Source organism: Nuphar pumila, chromosome 10 (genome assembly GCF_984573655.1).
Source record: "Nuphar pumila chromosome 10, dmNupPumi1.hap1.1, whole genome shotgun sequence".
Classification (NCBI taxonomy): domain Eukaryota; kingdom Viridiplantae; phylum Streptophyta; class Magnoliopsida; order Nymphaeales; family Nymphaeaceae; genus Nuphar; species Nuphar pumila.
Genome location: NC_143258.1, coordinates 16,452,743 through 16,472,942, shown reverse-complemented (window position 1 = coordinate 16,472,942; position 20,200 = coordinate 16,452,743).

The following is a 20,200-nucleotide window of genomic DNA, read 5'->3' as shown; positions in this document are numbered from 1 at the left end:
AAGCTCAGATTTTAATCTTTTATCTGGATATGTATCCGAAATTGAGGCAAATATACAAAATGAATTTAATTTCAGAAAACTTGAGAAATAAAATGGAATTTAGATTTAAAAGTGTCTCAATTACCCAGAAAATGAAGAAAAAGGGCAAAAGGAAATATTTACAATCTTTTTTGAAAATTTTGGGGTGTTCACATACCTAGGCGAGGTCGTCAAACCAAGATAAGATGAAAGTTAAAGGAATTTTTATTGAAGGAAAAACATGATTTTATTAATAATACACTTGACAAAGGGGAAGGGGACAGACAATTTTCCACCACTCTTGATAATCAGAGGACACTCGAGGACCAGGAAAAATAGTGAGAGTAACAAAAGAATCCCAGCCATGTCTGGCAGAATGGTATGCTCCGGACCACTGATCTGATATGAGATCGAACTCTGGCAAGACCCCGATAGTAGGCAAATTTCTATGTGCTTCTGTCTCTGAGAGAACTGCCTGACACATCGCTCTGGATGGTAATATGCGCAGAAGAATGGGCCAAGTAGCCTGAACCGCTTGCCGCATGAATAAGTATATCTGGGAGGTGATTCCTGACGATCAAAATAGTCCCACACAACTTCTTTCTCCTGAAGATTATCGATCAAGAATAGATATCGCGCAACTGGAAGAAGCTTTTCACCATTGTATCTGAATGAACTGGCTCGTGCTGGCACATGCCGGAGGAACTAAGATTGCAATGCATAGGTATATCCTTTGACTAGAATTGATTCTTCGAGTGTGAAACGAGTTAACCCTCGGTACAGAAAAGCGAGTGCGGCCATGGCTATAGAGAGGCGGCTGGTCTGTCGACTTCCCCACCTTCGCAAGAGCTGAACTATCCTGATATCCATGTAATTCCGTCCATCTGGAAAGAGAGCTAATCCTACAGTGCATAAGACCATCGCATGCTGGATTCTTTCTCGAGTTGTTTGAGATAGGGAACTGACTTCCACAAATGCCCCATACTGTCTGTAGATTTCGAGCAGATTCACATATTCATTTCCATTCTCCTCGATCAATGGCCAAGACTTGCGTCCTGTCATGCGAGCTAAAGCGTCTCGGTGTAAGACCCACGAATTTCTGAGTGTTTTACTATTTGATTTGAGTTGGAATGTATGATTGGGTGTACTTTTGAGATGTAGCACGTGATTTGAAGAGATTTGACTGTGCTTTGTATTTCTGCTTTGTACGTGCGACCCGAAGATCGCGTAAATATATTGTGCAAGTAAGAAGTCTCGAATTCTGGATGAATTAGCTTCTGAAAATTTAAGGGTTAAATTATGTTATGTTTTTATGGTTTTTCCTCGAATTTGGGACCTATACGACTTAAAAACCTCATCAGTGTATGTGAATTACGAGTTTTGACCCATGTTTGGATCCGAATCGTGATATGCTTAATCCTCGCAAACGGATGAGAATTTTCTTGAGAGGCTTCAGACATTTCGTGTTAATTGGGGTTTAGTAGAGCACTAAATGATTTATTGGAGTTTATTTGATATTTTAAGGCATTAAATAAGTATTGTTTTGAAACTTATAAATTGGCGATTTTGGATCTTGGATTCGGGTCAACTAGAGGACCCAAGCCCTATGGGCGACACCTCTTGAGGACCATTTTAGACATGGTTGACCAGCTGGTCAAGGTTTGACCAGCTGGGTGGCACTTTTGAAAAGAATTGCATGAGTTTTAAAATATAGGCCATGATTGGACACTTCCTTCTTTTTGAAACTCATGATGAGTCTTGAAACTCATCATGAAAGGCGTTTTTCAATAAAGGGGACCATGGGGTTGGCGCCCCATGGTGCTTTTGTAATTGTTTCAAATAGATTCAAATAACCAAAGCTAATTGGGTGAGTTGGGGTGGCTCTTTTATAAAACTTTCAAACATTAAAGGCTTTCTTAAATGGCATTTTTGAAAGAAAAGTTAGAGATTTCAAAAGATGGACATGCATTGGGCATGGATTCCTAGGGGAGGGGCGTGGAGCACTCCATCCCTCCATCTAGGCTGGATTAATCCTAGCCATCCAATGTTTTTGACCCTACCTACTTAACCCTTGAAGAGAGAGAAGAGAGCCCTCTCTTGGGCAATTTTTCTTGAAGGAGCCTCTCTCTCCTCCCTTTCTCTTCTCCCCCTTCTTCTTCTCCAAACCGAGTTTGTGAGTGTGAGTGTGGTGCAGCTCTAGCCGTGAGCACCTCCTTCTCTATCTCCTTAGTTGAGTCAAAGCCACGAAGGTGACACACCTCCCTCCCTATGCCTATTGTGGATCTCGTTGAAGCAAGGTTCTACCTTGGCTTGTAATTTGAGCATTTCCATTCCTTCCTCATTTCTCATTTATGTGTTTTACGAAATGGGTGGCATGCATTATGAATGTTCGGTTGAGTACGTTTTTAAGCTTATTCCTCATGCAATATTGGCATTATAGCTTAAGGCCATACGGTTCTTCGTGTTTGCGCAATTATTGGTACTGTTAAACCTCATTTTAGCATTGGTAAAATGTGTTTACAAGCAAACATTTTAGCCTTGCCTTTTTCCTCAAAAGCTTCAAGTTTGTTCTTGTATGGTTTAGTTTGTAGCTGCAAGGTGTTTTTTCTAATGCCTTGTTGCGGGTGGCAAGGAGGCCACGGTTGGCACATGGCCAGCAAACCCAGCTCATGCGGGTTAGCCCCTTTGAGGGTGCTGCTGGTTTTGGACAAACAGGTCGAGCCGCGACTCTATGTGCATCAAGCTATTTCATTTTCAGTTGTTTTTATTTCTGTTGCATGCTCGGACTTTATTTCACTTCTTAGCTGGACGGTCCAAACATGTTGGACACGTTCCTGCAGGGTTAGACCAGACCGATTGCAGTTGGGTCAGCCCTGGGGTAGGTTGGGCTGAGCCACATTCGCCCCTTCCACCGTTTGTTTTCTGTTTGGGCGTCAAGAAACTTCTGGACGCACCTCTGCCATCGGGTGACCCTAGGCCGACCACAACTGGGACAGTCTGGACGCCTTTTTCCCCTTCCCGGTTGTTGACGACACCCTTGAGCCGAGCCCATGGGGTGGCTAAAGGGTTGGTCGCACTTTTGGCCTGACATGGTCTGGACCGAACTCGGTCTAGACCTGTCATAGGCCCTGGCCGAGCCCAACCCAGCTAGGTTGGGCCTTAAGCCCTTTTGCTTTTGAATTTTTTGTTTCCGCCTTGGCTGCAGCTGGGTGCAGGCGGTAGGCCTGCACCCCACCTTTTTCGGTGCTGGTTGTAGCCAGCTAGATCTGGACCGATTGGTTCAGACCGTGCACAAGTGAGTGCGCTCTCTTTTTGGTCTGGACCAATCGGTCCAAACCTGGTCCGATTTGTGTGATGAACCCAATGTGGGTTCATGGGGTTCAGTCACTCTTTTCTTTTAGACCTACTAGAGGCCCCTAACCGAACCCAGATTCGGTTAAGGGCTCATCGTGGTGACCAGCTAAAGGTTGATTGCTTGGGGTTGCTGCAGCTTGGCTGCAGCGAGTGGATGCAGCTCGGTGCGGGCCGTGGACCTGCGCCCCCGTTGCTTGTTTTTGGCAAAGCCATGGGCTGCATGTGTGTTCGCAGCACGGGGTCCAATATCCCAAGGTCTTCTTCATGTTGCCTCGTTAGCACTCGGACTGCAGCTCATGAGGCTGCATATGTGTCTTCACGGCACGAGGTCAATGCCCCAATAACACTATGGTTTTGACGCGTTACGTTTCAGGCAAGAGCGCTTAGTTGCCAAAGCAATTTATAATCATATATAGTCTTATGTGCGCTACTCATTGTTAATGTCATCGATATGATCATGTGGACTTAGACTTCTCGCACTTGCGCTTGTTTCGTTATGAAGCGCGAATGCGTACAAGTATTACCGTCTTCAATGCTTTTAAATAACTATGGCTTTTCTTTCATCTTGCACGGATCAAAGCAACTTTTATATTTACAAGTGTTGACACTTGGTTGTGGTGTGGTTTCCGATGGTATTGGAGTGACATGCACAAGGACACACACGCATAGCACAATAGCATTTGGATAATGAATGCAATCGCTAACTCATGTTAGTGAATCTTGTATGTTGGTCACCTAAGGAACATGGGCATAATTGTGCTTGTTATGCCTTGGGGTGCACTATGGATATTGCAGTCGCACGAAACTTATGTGATTTAGTCTATGGATATTGCAGTCGTGCATGACTTACGCGACCTTGGAACTCCTTGGCGAGTTGTTAGCGAGATGAGCTCGCTTATGGTTGCAATGTATGGGTTATGAACCTTGGCACTGCTTGTGAGTCACGCTTTACGTGACAAATGCTTCTAATTGTCTCATCTTAATGTGTAATGTGTGTTATCATCATTTAGCTAGTTCTCGCACTTATGGCACGTTGCACATACCTGCTCACTTGTACTTGTGCCCAGTTCACGATGTCATATTTACTTGCATAGCACAGCTTATTGTTAGCACTTTATGTTCTGTAATGCATACCTTACTATTCGATATGAATTGTGACATGAATAGTCGTAGTTAATCACTCATGCTTTGCCTGTTTGCACTGATTCATGATAGTTACAATCTTTCGTATTGCTACATTGGTACTTTATGTTTTGTGATGCATATGGTTGTACTTTTGGAGATGATATTTTTAAACAATATTTTTCAATGAAATACATGGGAAAATCATCAACCAAAGATATAAAAACCGACTTTCCACCGAAGTGGCGAGTACGGGTCGAATCCACAGGGAATGGGATGTTTCTGAATTAATTCTAAAATAACACTTTATTAACATAAAAAGTTTATAATCTATGTCAATGTTTACAAGTTACATTAAATAACATTCTAACTATGAAAATAAACTACAAGAGGCGGCTAAGTCTTCAGCAGGTCTCCAGGGGCAAAATTGTCTTTTCACATCAAGTGCAGTCGCACATCACAATTGAATTACATTTGTGAACCTGTTCTAACTTAACAACCTACATAATAAAAATACAAAGTCAGTAACTAAATCAAGAATTAATCTAAATTACATCTATAACGAATTCTAAACTATTTCTATAGTAAACTACAGTTAATTTAAATATATAAAACTAAAGTTATACTAACTAAGTGAACTAACTAAGCTAAGCAACTCTAATTACTCTAAATACTGTTAATACACTAACTACAATGTTAGAAAACAGTAAAACTACACGAAATCAGACAAATGGTTAAAAGACTGTTTTGTCCCTAAAGAAGGCAAAAATGGATTCTGACAGCTTTTTGCAAAATGACTGTTTGAGGGGTCAAACGAATTCCAAAATTCATCAAATCACTTCTATTCTGTAAAAGACAGATCTAAGAAACTGACAAATCTTACATAAGTGAAAAATACGTTCTGGATCTCCAGAACAAAGCGTTTTAAAATCAGGATAATTTTGGAAATCGCTGGACCCGAAATTTCAAAATCCGAGAAAGCTGTTTTCATAAAATGCTTAAAAACCAGACCAAATCAACTCGGATCGAGCTGAAATTTGGTCTGCAGACAGTTAACACGCCAAAGTGGAGAATAGAACAATAATTTTTATAAAATGCATGAAAAATCCACATGCGATGACGAGTGCACGATCGGGTAAAAATTAGGGTTTTGATTCAATGCACTATTCATCCCTTTGAATCCACTAGTGCATTTGCACGTTAAATCACATGAACTAACAGTCCTAAATTACACATAAGCTACTGCTAAACTACAGAAAATAATAACAATTAAACTACATATCCAAAATCTAATAAATTACATAAACAACTAACATTAAGTCTAATCTAAGCTACTTGTTAAATCTAATCTAATTCAAACTTACTAACTCACTAACTAACTTAATTAACTATCTAACCTAAATGACAAATCTAACTAAATCTAACATACTCTAGCTAACATAATTAACTAATGAACTAATTAATCTAGTGTAAATTCTAACCTAATAAAGCAATTACTAACCTACGGTTAAGCTAACTAGGGTTAGGTTCTAACTAGTAACTAGGGTTATCTATCTAAGGTACGGTTAACTATGGTCTACTAAGGTAGTTAAGGGGTCGGTTAGGATGATTAATTACTTAGACTAACTACCTAGGGTTAGATACTAACTACGGTTAGAATTAACTAACTACTAACTAAGGTTAAATAGAGTAGCTAGGGTTATTTAGGGTTAACTAACTATCTAAGGTTTCAACTAACTAATATTAATTTCTAACTAAGGTTTCAACTAACTAGGGTTAGCTAGGGGCGGTTTGTGTTAACTAGGATTTTACAAAGGTTTAATTACCTACTAGGTTCAACTACGAACTTAAGTTAACTAGGGGCGGTTAGACTAGGGTTGACTAAGTGAGATAGGTTAATAACTAACTATAATTAATTAACTAAGATTAGTCTCCTAGGGTTAACTAATTATCTAATGACTAGGGTGTATTAACTAAGGTTGCTAGGGTCAAGAGGGTTTAACTAGGGATCGGTTGTGGTTAGTAGGGGTCGATTAGGGTTAACTAACTATGGTTGGATACTTAAGGTTAGTCAAACTAACTATTGTTAAGGGAGAAGCTAGATGGCGGTTTTATGATATGGCATTAACTTAGGTTCATGCCACCTAGGTTATCTAACTAGGTTAATAACTAACTAGAGTTAGAATTAACTACCTAAGGTAGGGTCGACTAGGGTATTTGGGTTCTAACTAAGGGAGTTAGGTTCTAATTGAGGTTTGACTAGGATTAGACTAAGGTTAAATGCTATAATAATTAATGGTTATTTCCTAAAACACTAAATTCAATCTAAATTAACTACTACATTAAATATACACTACAATTAGCATCTACCTAATTAGACCTACACGAATTTACAACCCTACTCTAAATCAATAACTTACCCTAATTAAATACACACGATTTTCTAAAATCTAATTCTCATGCTACATTACTAATTTAATTAACACCTAATTAATGCTAAGTCAAAAACTAGGAATGAATCAATCAGGGCTAGTAAATATGAGCAACATGATTTTGGTAGTAGCCAACTCCTCCTCTTCTTGCCTTAATTACACTTTGGGAAAGCTCATCATCAAAAATTGTCCAGCTATTAAGACCCACATGTTTTTCCATATTTTCATTAAAATCTATTGAACCCATTTTGAAAACCTTCCAAAATAACAAGGCCACGAATTTGGAATGAATACAATAAATAACATTCTTAAGATCCTTTCCAGTTCGTGTGAACCATTTTAGAAAACCTTTTGAAATTCCAAGCATTAAATCCTCTTTGAAAACATTTCCCAAAGCATTAAAAGCACTAAATATTTTTGAAACCTTTCCAAAATAACAAGGCACGTTTTTGGGTTAGCTTTAAATACACATTTAGAATTTCAAATCTTTCCCCAAAACGTGTAGACATAATTAGAAGGACCTTTGGATATCCAAAGGTTTTCCAAAAATCGTGTAACCCTATTTAAAGAGACCTTTGGAACTCCCAAGGGATTCCAACCTTGAAAATGTATCTCATTTATAGCTGGGCTAGGAAATAGAAATTTCCTTAAATGCAATCCACGAAATTGGAGGTGGTGATCTTCTACCAAAAACGGCTCTCAACACAAAGACTTAAATGCCCTTTGAGTAAAATCTACATTATTAACTAACTAACTACATTAATCTAATATTATTCTAACTAAATTAAAATATATACAACTAACTCAAGGGATAGGAATGGAAAAAGCTAATTACAAGAATACAACTAATTAAATACTAAGTCAAAATCGACCTACCAAATTAATCCTACTTTATATAAAACAAAAATCATAAAATTCAATACACAACTTACTCTATGCCTAAGTCTGAAATCAAATACATCAAATATTAAACTAATTAACTCTAACATACAGAATTTTAATCAAACTAAATTAATCTAACTACTACATGCAATCTATATAAAAAAATCAATTACACTAAAGACAACTAATGACCGAAATCTACCCAATTCTAAATTACATTACATTAACATGTTTATGAATGAATTTTAAAACTAAAGAACACGAAAAACATCTAACTACTATGGTATACAGAAAATCAAAACAGAAAATAAATTCTAACATATTCCTAAAAACGACTAGATTAAGAACAAAACAGAAATTCATAAACTAAACTACTACATGATTTAAAATCTAGTAAAAACCTAACAATAATTGATAAACTAAAATTAAAATAGCAAACAAAAACAAATCACAGACTGCTGGACGTCCTACCTAAAAAAATCAGAAAACCACATTCGACTAGACAATCTACACAAACATGAACCACACATAACTCGACTTTTCAATTTCACAAAATCTAAAAACGCCTAAAACATGAAATCACATAAAAACTTTTCCTAAGGTACTAAACTCGATTAAGACAACATCCATTAGAATTAGAACAACTGAAAAAATGCAGACATATAGAAATCTCATTTCAAACACACGCACACACCCATAAAGACCTAAAAACTCCCAACGTTGGATTGAAAAACATACAAGTAAATGACCCAAACACCTAAACATTCTACGTGTTGGCCTTTGCACGAACAAAAGCTATACTAAGGCTGACAAAAATACAGAAAACACAACACACATAACTCACACACATGATAGGTTTTAACTAGAAGAAAAGATAGAAGAAGACCTACCTCAAGGGCGATCCGAAGACTGAGGGGAAGAAGAGAAGAGCGGACTTTGCTTGACTCCATGCCACGAGGAACCTCGCTGATGCTGTCTAATCCTTTTGTTGTCTTCTTCGCAGGGATTCGCAAGTGGCAATGCTCCGGGGTTCAGGGCCGGCCGACCATGGAGGAGCGGGACCTCCACCATGATGGATACACTCCAGCTGCAGCTGCAAATAAACAAAACAAAAGTTAGTTTCAGCAGGGTGATAAGCAAGACAAGATCTGAAAAGAGAAGAAGGGGAGAAGAAGATGGCATCTCCATTGATTCGGCATGGCTTCCATAGCCAACCATGGATGAGGAAGAAGATGGATGAGAGGTGCGGCTGGGTGGAAGTGGAGTTGAGCTAGAATCGTGCCCCTAGGGCACGAAAATCAAAACAAAGACAAATAGAATGGGCGCCCCCTCTCCCTTTTCACAATTTTGGTTATTTGGGCATTTTTCCAAAAACAAGTTTAAAAAGAAAATAATTACTAGGCGCCTCATTCTGCAGGGGGTTTTTAGAAAAATATTTATGAAAAACTCAAATGGGCTGGAGCTGGGTTGAATCCATGTAATTTGACCCAACTACAGGATCCAAATGGGTGTCTGGATCCAAATCTTCCAATTCTGCTCCGAAGTTTGACCCGTTACACTGTAAATGCATTAATTCCTTCATTTTAACTCCGATTTTGATGAAATTCGAAATAGAGCTCTATAATATCATTATGCACCTAAATGTATGATTTAACCCTATAGATGATGCATTTATGCAGTGAAATTGTATTAATAAAACATGATATTTATGCATCATCAAATACTCCCATGCTAGAATAATTGCTAGTCCCTAGCAATACACTCTATCATGCAATGAACGTATGGACTACCCAATAATCATGAAAGCTTTTATTAAAAAATAAAAAAAAATAAAATAAAACTAACTCACTTTCGTAGGAATCACGGTTGCATTTAGCATATGCAACAAGCCCTTTAAACCCCTGGGTTACCCCAGTGGATGAGTAAGGTCTCGTGAGGGTTTGCAGAGATGCTACCCACAAACATCAATGTCATGCATGAATAATTTTTCAGAAATGCTAGGCAATTAAGAACTCATTGCAAACAAATATTTCATGTAATCTACATTTTCAAAACAAATTCAGAAATTTCTATGCCACCACAGTAAAAATCATTTTTCTTTCACTTCTCTAAACTTGTAATTATTTATGAATTTTCTCAGAAAATCAAGTATTATCATGTTTTACTCATTTATCCTCACCTGTATGTTTTCTGCACAGTATTCAATAATTATTCTAAGCAATGAAATTTTCTACATATTCAGCTCATTCTTTTTCTTTTGATATTCTATTTCGAATATCCAGCTTTTGTGACCCATGTAGCGAGCTTTAGGTCAGTGACTCCCAGACCGACCGACCTTAGGGCACTAGATACAAAGTATCCCTCAGACTTAATTGCTCGAGTCACTAAACCTTCTATTCTAATAGTTTACGTATAGTTTTCCTCTTATCATGTGCAATGTCTCTATCCCTTAGACTTTCTATGCAGTCCATGTAACAAGTTTTCGAATCGGTGGCTCCCAAACCAACTGGCTTTAGGGTACCAGTTGTAAAACACCCTTCAGACTCTACTTACTCAAACCACAAAGGCCACAGATATCGACTAGATAAGAAGATGATCTCTTTCATTATCCTTTTCGTAAGAGACTCAAACAATTCAACTCGTGTCTGAGTTCTACTACTTGGATTCACGAAGAAATCAACAACTAAACGTAGCTCTATTCTATTAAGCTCATTTTTCAAAAACATAATTCAATTTCTCACTTTTCTCATAAAACACACTATGCATACTTATATTTAAGTGAATCAAAACTTTATAACATGTAAATACTATCTTTTCTTTAAACTATTTCATAAACAACTACTCTATTTAAACCAGATAAGAAAAAAAAAATTCACATGGGGCTTATACATTTCTAAATTGTCAAATCATGGAGAAATACAATCATAAATGCTATAAATTATTCTCAAAAGACCTACTTTTATGAATTTTAAGCTATCAGACATAAAGAATTTTTTTTAAAATTTGTGCATCTAAACCATCCCCCCATGCTTGAATGACACTGTCCCTAGTGGCATACAGAATAATGCAATCATGTAATGCAGATGCACACTACAGAACAATAAAATGAATAAGGAGGAAGGATTGATACAACCTGGCATACTCGAACTTCTGAAGTTGTCGATTGACTGGATTCTGCACCACCACTATGCATGTACAAATGCATAGTTTTCTGCTCATCTGGTCAATGTTCTACTCTTGAAGACTTCTTCATATCCGTTTACTTGAACTCATACATTGATGGATCAGATGTTCATACATGTCAACCATGAAATTCAAATGAAATCAAAACAAAATTCAAAACAAAACAAAACACATAAACAAATACTACTTTATTCTAATGTACATATGATACATCTAAATAATATAAAACATTAAGACATAAAACAACTAACTATGTTAGAATAATCTACATCTAAATCAGTAAAACAATGAACAAAGTAGCAGCTACCCTATGTTAGAATTAAACTAAGATAATCAATCTAAGCTAAATCAGCAAGTTAGCAATTACTCTATACTAAGCTAAGTCAGAATAATCTAATTACTTTACGAAATAAAAAGACAATTCTACTCTAAATCAGAAAGTTAAACAACTAAACTATGTTAAAACTATCTAATTAATTTATGAAATGAAAGACAATCTAAATTAAATAACTAAGTCAGTAAACACAGGAATTCACAACTATTTCTCTAAGAATCACCTATCTAATTGATCATTGAAGCATGGAATTAAGTGAATCTCAGGAAAAATAGGAAGTGAACCTATATTTGTCTAACTATGTTAATTCTACAAACTAAAACAATTAAAACCAACTAAACTAAATTAAACATATATTAATAAAATGATATCTCAGAAATATTCATAATATATCGCCGTTCCCCGGCAACGGCGCCAAAATTTGGTTGTACTTTTGGAGATGATATTTTTAAACAATATTTTTCAATGAAATACATGGGAAAATCGTCAACCAAAGATATAAAAACCGACTTTCCACCGAAGTGGCGAGTACGGGTCGAATCCACAGGGAACGGGATGTTTCTAAATTAATTCAAAAATAACACTTTATTAACATAAAATTTACAATCTATGTCAATGTTTACAAGTTACATTAAATAACATTCTAACTATGAAAATAAACTACAAGAGGCGGCTAAGTCTTCAGCAGGTCTCCAGGGGCAAAATTGTCTTTTCACATCAAGTGCAGTCGCACATCACAATTGAATTACATTTGTGAACCTGTTCTAACTTAACAATCTACATAATAAAAACACAAAGTCAGTAACTAAATCAAGAATTAATCTAAATTACATCTATAACTAATTCTAAACTATTTCTACAGTAAACTATAGTTAATTTAAATATATAAAAGTAAAGTTATACTAACTAAGTGAACTAACTAAGCTAAGCAACTCTAATTACTCTAAATACTGTTAATACACTAACTACAATGTTAGAAAACAGTAAAACTACACGAAATCAGACAAATGGTTAAAAGACTATTTTGTCCCTAAAGAAGGCAAAAATGGATTCTGACAGCTTTTCGCAAAACGACTGTTTGAGGGATCAAACGAATTCCAAAATTCATAAAATCCCTTTTATTCTGTAAAAGACAGATCTAAAAAACTGACACATTTTACAGAAGTGAAAAATATGTTCTAGATCTCCAGAACTAAGCGTTTTAAAATCAGGATAATTTTGGAAATCGCTGGACCCGAAATTTCAAAATCCGAGAAAGCTGTTTTCATAAAACGCTTATAAACAAGATCAAATAAACTCGGATCGAGCTGAAATTTTGTCTGCAGACAGCTAACACACCAAAGTGGAGAATAGAACAATAATTTTTAGAAAACTCACAAAAAATCCACATGTGATGACGAGTGCACGATCGGGTAAAAATTAGGGTTTTGATTCAGTGCACTATTCATCCCTTTGAATCCACTAGTGCATTTGCACGTTAAATCACATGAACTAACAGTCCTAAATTACACATAAGCTACTGTTAAACTACAGAAAATAATAAAAATTCGACTACATATCCAAAATCTAATAAATTACATAAACAACTAACGTTAAGTCTAATATGTAACGCCCCAAATATTTAACTTGAAAATTTTGGAATAATTTTTTTTTTCTAACCAACAGCGGAAAAGCTTTATTAAATCCTTCGTCAAATTATTTGGGCGGGTTACAAGTAATAGCACAGACTCAAGGCATTTAAGTAAAATAAATTCTTGCATTGAAATACTACAAGTTATTATTTACAACTTAATGATTTATTACAAGTCATATTCCTCAGGACATTCGAAGAAGATATGGTCACATGGCACTGTCGTAGTGACGACCGCAATTGCTCGTCATTCAGTTTCCTGAAAAACATTAATTCAGAAAGGGTCAAACTACCACGTTTGAGTAAGAAGCATAATATCCATATGAATGTGCACAGTATCACGTGTACAAGTATATGTGCAACATGTTTAGATAGAACTAATAACCATTTAACAAGTGATAAATGTACAGGTCACTAAAGTCAAGTATTTCATGCTATATTCCATCAACGTCAAAGCACGATATATCATATGCATGAACCATATTTATATAAGCAATAACAACTTTGGAACTAATGAGGATGTACACCTGACTTAACTAAAGCAATTAATGTAAAGGGTGTATAAAGCACAAACATCAACGTTCAACACATCATTCATAAGTTATCACAATTTCCATGTAACGGAAAACTAATTTGAATCATGCTCTACAGGAGTCACAACTTACTCCAACAATTTCAACATCAAGCAGTATGCAACTACTTAAAGATCTTTCTTAATGCACTAACTTTATGTTTCATCTTGTAAATTACCCTGTGGGTACGCACAGACATTCGACATCATAGCGGACCGAGACCACATGAGGGTTTATTATTTTATAACCTGTATGACTAGCCGTACAGATATCCAAAGGGGACGGTTCACGGCCGAGAGAGTACTCCCCAATGGCTAGAACTAGAATTAGGATGCAACATGTACTTCTGCAGAAGACTTGGATCTACCACCTAGGACGAATTGGTAGTCCTGGTCCCCTAACTTCGAGGACTGGGGACCAGGTGAGACGCCTCGCTCTCACAAAAACTAAAATGTCCTACAGAGTTTGTACCATCTACCCTCTCCAAGGTAGACCATGGGTCCAGTAACATACACCATCTTTCGGGTGTACCCAGAGCCCTGGGAAACCAGTAACATATACCGTTGTTAGGTATACCCAGTATCCCGAGAAACCAATAACATATACCATATCAGGTATACCCAGAATCCCACACTTATATCATATGCATATTTCATATTTTGTTTATTTCTCGGTGCGAGTCATTGCACCACAGGGGATTTCCAAAATCCCAACCCATACTCAGGGTGATCTCAATGTATACCCATTTCTTAACTTAGTGTGCAATAGGCACTAATACAGCTTTTTGTCGTTTCGGTGCGAACCCGAACCAAATACTTGTATATGCATCATCTTAGCTTTTGTTTTTGTACTAGGGTATACATATCGTACCCCACAAATGATGATGCAACATGACATAACCCAACATTAATAATTCATAAGTGCTCATATGGCACTTTTAGCTTTCTGCGAAGCTGTAAGCTTAGTTTTAAACTCTCACCTAATCATGGCATGTCAAATGCCTTTTATTTAGCTAGCTTTTGTAAACCAGCATATACAAATTGACACTAGACATTGGAATAATTGTTGGTATGCCATTACCATAAAACCAAATTTTATCATAAGTGCCCACATGACACTACAAGAGTTTTGTATGTATAGTTTACATATTGTACCACCATACCACTGTAGATTTTCCTTAATTGAGAAATTATATCAAACATATGCATTTAACAATTGGCCACATATATAACCAATATGTACTAAGATTACATTAGTGAAATCTCATTCATTTGTCACATTCCTCAATACGTAACATTGTTAAGAGAATATTAATATATTCGCGTAGTAGAAAGTTTCAAATGTACACACATCTCACAAGTGAATATTATAGCATCTTCAGGTTCATAGTGGATTTTCATCTACTATAACGTAACTATCATTACCTTTTTATGACAAGGTTGAGTTCATAGCGGAGTCGCACATACGTAAGTAAGACATCCACATATGAAATAACTGGGACACGATTCTACTAGAGTTTAGCATATACTACCACAACTGCAATATGTTACTAGCTTTAGATCTACCCGTGTGGCCCCTCACAATAAGGGTTTTAGGTACTTTGAAAGAGTCACTGAGACTCATACCTAAATCGTTATATGTGTGTAACCCTTACCTCTAATCATAAAGAATATTAGAGCATTTTGATTACGACATAATCATCCATTCCTCGCATAAGAGAAACGTGATACAGGAAATATCCTTTTTTTTCTATATGCTAAACTAAACTCACGTCATACACAAAAACTACTTTTCATATATATATATATATATATATATATATATATATATATATATATATATATATATATATATATATATATATATATATATATATATAAGTTTAGATCTAAAAATTTTGGTTTACAATATATATCATTCATCATATGATAAAATACCCAAAACCAGTTCCTATACTTACTACAGAAACTGATGTTTCATGGCCATCATGTGTAAATTTCGGTGGTCCCAGTACTACCGTATAGTAGCAGCATCGGTAGGCTAAGCATACAACTCTCAGCCACACTCCGCTATCGGTCGAGGTTTGTCCCTTGTTGAAGCGATGACCCACCCAGTTTCGTAGTAGCCTGCCTACTTGTAAGTCTAAATGATTTTCTTGTTGTCAGGCTGGGTTTGTGTTCATAATCGATTTGCGTTATTTATTTTATTTTATTTTTGTTTTGTCCAACCTTGAAGGAATGGGTGATAATGAATGTATCTACACCTAACAGATGGTGGATAAAAAAAAAATGAAAGCGATGGGGAAGGAAAACAAGTTGTGCCTAGGATATTCCCAAGGCTTGTGCTGTACAGACGTTAATTTTTTGTGTAAGACAACCAGATAGAATGGTTGCAAACCTTCCTTTTTGTATTGGTCAAGATGAGGAATGCATCTTGTGAAAAGAGAAACCCTTAAATTAGGATGCACAAATGTGATACTCACTAACTGTACAACTAAGTTGGGGAGCCTAATTAATACCCAGTACAAAAAAAAAAACAATGTGACTTATGGCAGAAATTACAAGGCCGACTTCTAAATATTTTCATGTTTACATTGTTTTCCTATTCCAAGTGCAAGAGACTAAGCGCTTGAAGCATGTGGTTTATTCATAGAAATATATTTTTAGTGAAAGAAAATCTTAGAGAAAAGAAAGGCAAATGCCAAACATGTACACTGACGGAGGACATGAAACCTTGGAGTAAACAGTCCTAAGATATTGCAACCAACAATAGATATGATGCAATTAAATTGGTACTTCTTTGGGTTGATGGATGGTTAAGGAACCTTCAATGTTTAACTTGACAAAGCAATAGTCCGAAGCATGATGTGCCACTATTGAATATATCAAAACCTGGAACATGTATTTATGGAAGCATAATCTTACAACCCAATGACAAAGGGGATACCAATAGTTTAAAATCTTTAGATACAGATCCATAATAATAATAATAATAATAATAATAATAATAATAATAATAATAATAATAATAATAATAATAATAATAATAATAATCATAAGATTTAGGCACAAATGGAAATAAATGCAAGCACACTCCTGCTAGATTATGGGCACTTTGTTAAATTTTAAGTTAACCATAAGATGGTCACTAGGTACTGTTACCATTAATGGCGTGTGAGGACACAATTTTATCCATAGAAAGGGGTTAAGCTGGGAAATTGCACTTTGTTTCACAATGCATTGCCATGTCTACGCATATCTCCATGTGCTGGAAAAGTGGGTGCATCCAAACACTCCCAAAGGGAGCAACCCATGTCACAAAACTTCAAAGGAAGCCAAAACAGAAGGAAGAAAGGCATACTTAATTCTGATTTGCAGGGATCAAAAACAATTCACGTAATAAGATAAAGAATTCACAGATTAAAACATGTTATGTCATACTAAGGTCTGAACAGGCATACTTATTTTCAATTTGCATGGATAAAAGAAATAAATCACATGGTAATGATGAAAATGCACAGATCTATGTTGAGATAATTTTTTTCATGTTTACTCTCTCACGTAGAGGCATAGACAACTAACTACTAAAGATATAGGCTACATCCACGTTAACTAAGGCTAATAACAGCTCCAAACCAAAAAAAATATTTTTTCCCTTTTCTTTTTTTTTTCATCTAATTAGATAATTTATACCTATATATATATATATATTTATATATGCCACTATGGCACTATGCACATGCACAAAGAGATCCTGCACCCTACCTCGTGAGAGCGCGAACCCGACGGCAATAGCCTCTTTTTTTTTCTGGTGGACGTCCATTCTTTTCACACTAACTTCTCGCCGCAAGCAATGGTGGAAGGCTCATCCAAGGTGGGTCTCATGGCTGGCTTGAGAGAGAAAGAATAGGTGTGGGAGAAAGAGAGAGAGAGAGAGAGCTTCCCGTTTTCCCTTCAGCCCCCCCCCCCCCCCCCTTCTATAACTTCTCTTAAAGGAAGAAATTTTCAGTTTTCAAGCTTTTTTTCACAATCCCACGCATGCTCATTAAGAGCCCACCTTGTAACTCCCATTAATACCTATTCTTGAAACTCCCTTCCATTTCAAAAATGGAAGGAAGGCGTCCCCTTGCTGGACGGTTGGGTTTCCCAAAAAAATTGTGTTTTCTATTAAAGTCGCCTTAATGAGGAGTTACTAAAAAATTTCGTTCGTTATGAAATATTTCCGCAAAAAAATATCCTTGGTGCACCCGAGGATTTGAACTGGGGTCCTCTTCTGCAAGGGGTAACGAGCCCCACCAATGCGCCATTGCATGTTTCGTTGCAATTTCTTGCAACGTTATTATATTTAACCTTTATTAAAGTTTTGGCGAAAATTCCAGAAATGACATTTTTGGCAAAAAGACACATCCTCTTGTTGCATGATAGGTCTTTATTAATTCATATGTATACGAATTTGGTTCATGACGAATCTCAAATACGAGTTGGATAAAAACTATATTTTAGATCTTTTGAACATTCTATCTAGATTTTTTTTTTTTTGAATCTTGTTCGCAATTCAACCTTATTTGGATCCATTAAGATCCAATTGGATTCTAATTGGGTTTCGAATCCATCCAGGATCCAAATCCGTTCATCGTACCCCAATCCAGATACTGGATCCAGTTGATCCAGTTTGGATTTCAAGATCCATTTGAATCGAATCTATATCATTTTATCGTAAATATTTCAAAGGATTTTATCCTTTATTTAGTTTGATAATTGTCTAAATTTTGCGGGTTTTACATCCTTTTCCCCTAAAAAGAATTTCGTCCGTGAAATTCATTACAAGGATTAAACAATTGGGTTGGGATATCTTATTACGTGTGTTATACTTAATGAAAATTTTCAAAATCAATTGAAATTTAAACCTTGTATCTTATTTAAAGTCTTATTCAGGTTATCCACAATCCCTACCTAGATCATTATAGTCTTTGTTTAATAGAAAGTGATATATGACCTAAAGATCTCACCTGACTCAGATATGATTCAATGTTCAACGCGTATCTAATCTCGATTCATCAAATTGTATATTCCTGATAAGATTCAATTAAAGTTTGGTGTTGGATGCAGAATCAGTATATATACATATTTGTGAGATCTATATCCAACAAAACTTATATATCTATATGTAGGGCTTTAAGAACTGAAATTAGTCAAACCTAAGTTCTAAGACTTATCACCATTCAATCGAGATTCAATCTAAAGCATTAATCTTAACTTGGTATTGGGGTTGCCTGTTATGTCGCAACCTTAGTAAAGTGTTTAGTGAATCTAGGAGATCATCACACCTAGCTCCTCTAGCCATTTAGTCGAACAACAAAATAACATATATCTCCCGTATATCTTAATCACAACAAATATCGAATGATGTTTCTAACAACATATCTAGGTTCTCGATTTTCATACAATAAATCAATTTTTTCAGGGATTAGAAACATAATTCAAATACCATATACTTACAGAGATCTTGCAGGGTCGCTGGAAGGCCATGAACCATATATTTTTGTCCTGCTCTGATACCATAATTGTAACGCCCCAAATATTTAACTTGAAAATTTTGGAATAAATTTTTTTTTTCTAACCAACAGTGGGAAAGCTTTATTAAATCCTTCGTCAAATTATTTGGGCGGGTTACAAGTAATAGCACAGACTCAAGGCATTTAAGCAAAATAAATTCTTGCATTGAAATACTACAAGTTATTATTTACAACTTAATGATTTATTACAAGTCATATTCCTCAGGACATCCGAAGAAGATATGGTCACATGGCACTGTCGTAGCGATGACCGCAATTGCTCGTCATTCAGTTTCCTGAAAAACATTAATTCATAAAGGGTCAGACTACCACGTCTGAGTAAGAAGCATAATATCCATATGAATGTGCACAGTATCACGTATACAAGTATATGTGCAACATGTTTAGATAGAACTAATAACCATTTAACAAGTGATAAATGTACAGGTCACTAAAGTCAAGTATTTCATGATATATTCCATCAACGTCAAAGCACGATATATCATATGCATGAACCATATTTATATAAGCAATAACAACTTTGGAACTAATGAGGATGTACACCTGACTTAACTAAAACAATTAATGTAAAGGGTGTATAAAGCACAAACATCAACGTTCAACACATCATTCATAAGTTATCACAATTTCCATGTAACGGAAAACTAATTTGAATCATGCTCTACAGGAGTCACAACTTACTCCAACAATTTCAACATCGAGCAGTATGCAACTACTTAAAGATCTTTCTTAATGCACTAACTTTATGTTTCATCTTGTTAATTACCCTGTGGGTACGCACAGGCATTCGACATCGTAGCGGACCGAGACCACACGGGGGTTTATTATTTTATAACCTGTATGACTAGCCGTACAGATATCCAAAGGAGACGGTTCACGGCCGAGAGAGTACTCCCCAATGGCTAGAACAAGAATTAGGATGCAACATGTACTTCTGCAGAAGACTTGGATCTACCACCTAGGACGAATTGGTAGTCCTGGTCCTCTAACTCCGAGGACTGGGGACCGGGTGAGACGCCTCGCTCTCACAAAAACTAAAATGTCCCACAGAGTTTGTACCATCTACCCTCTCCAAGGTAGACCATGAGTCCAGTAACA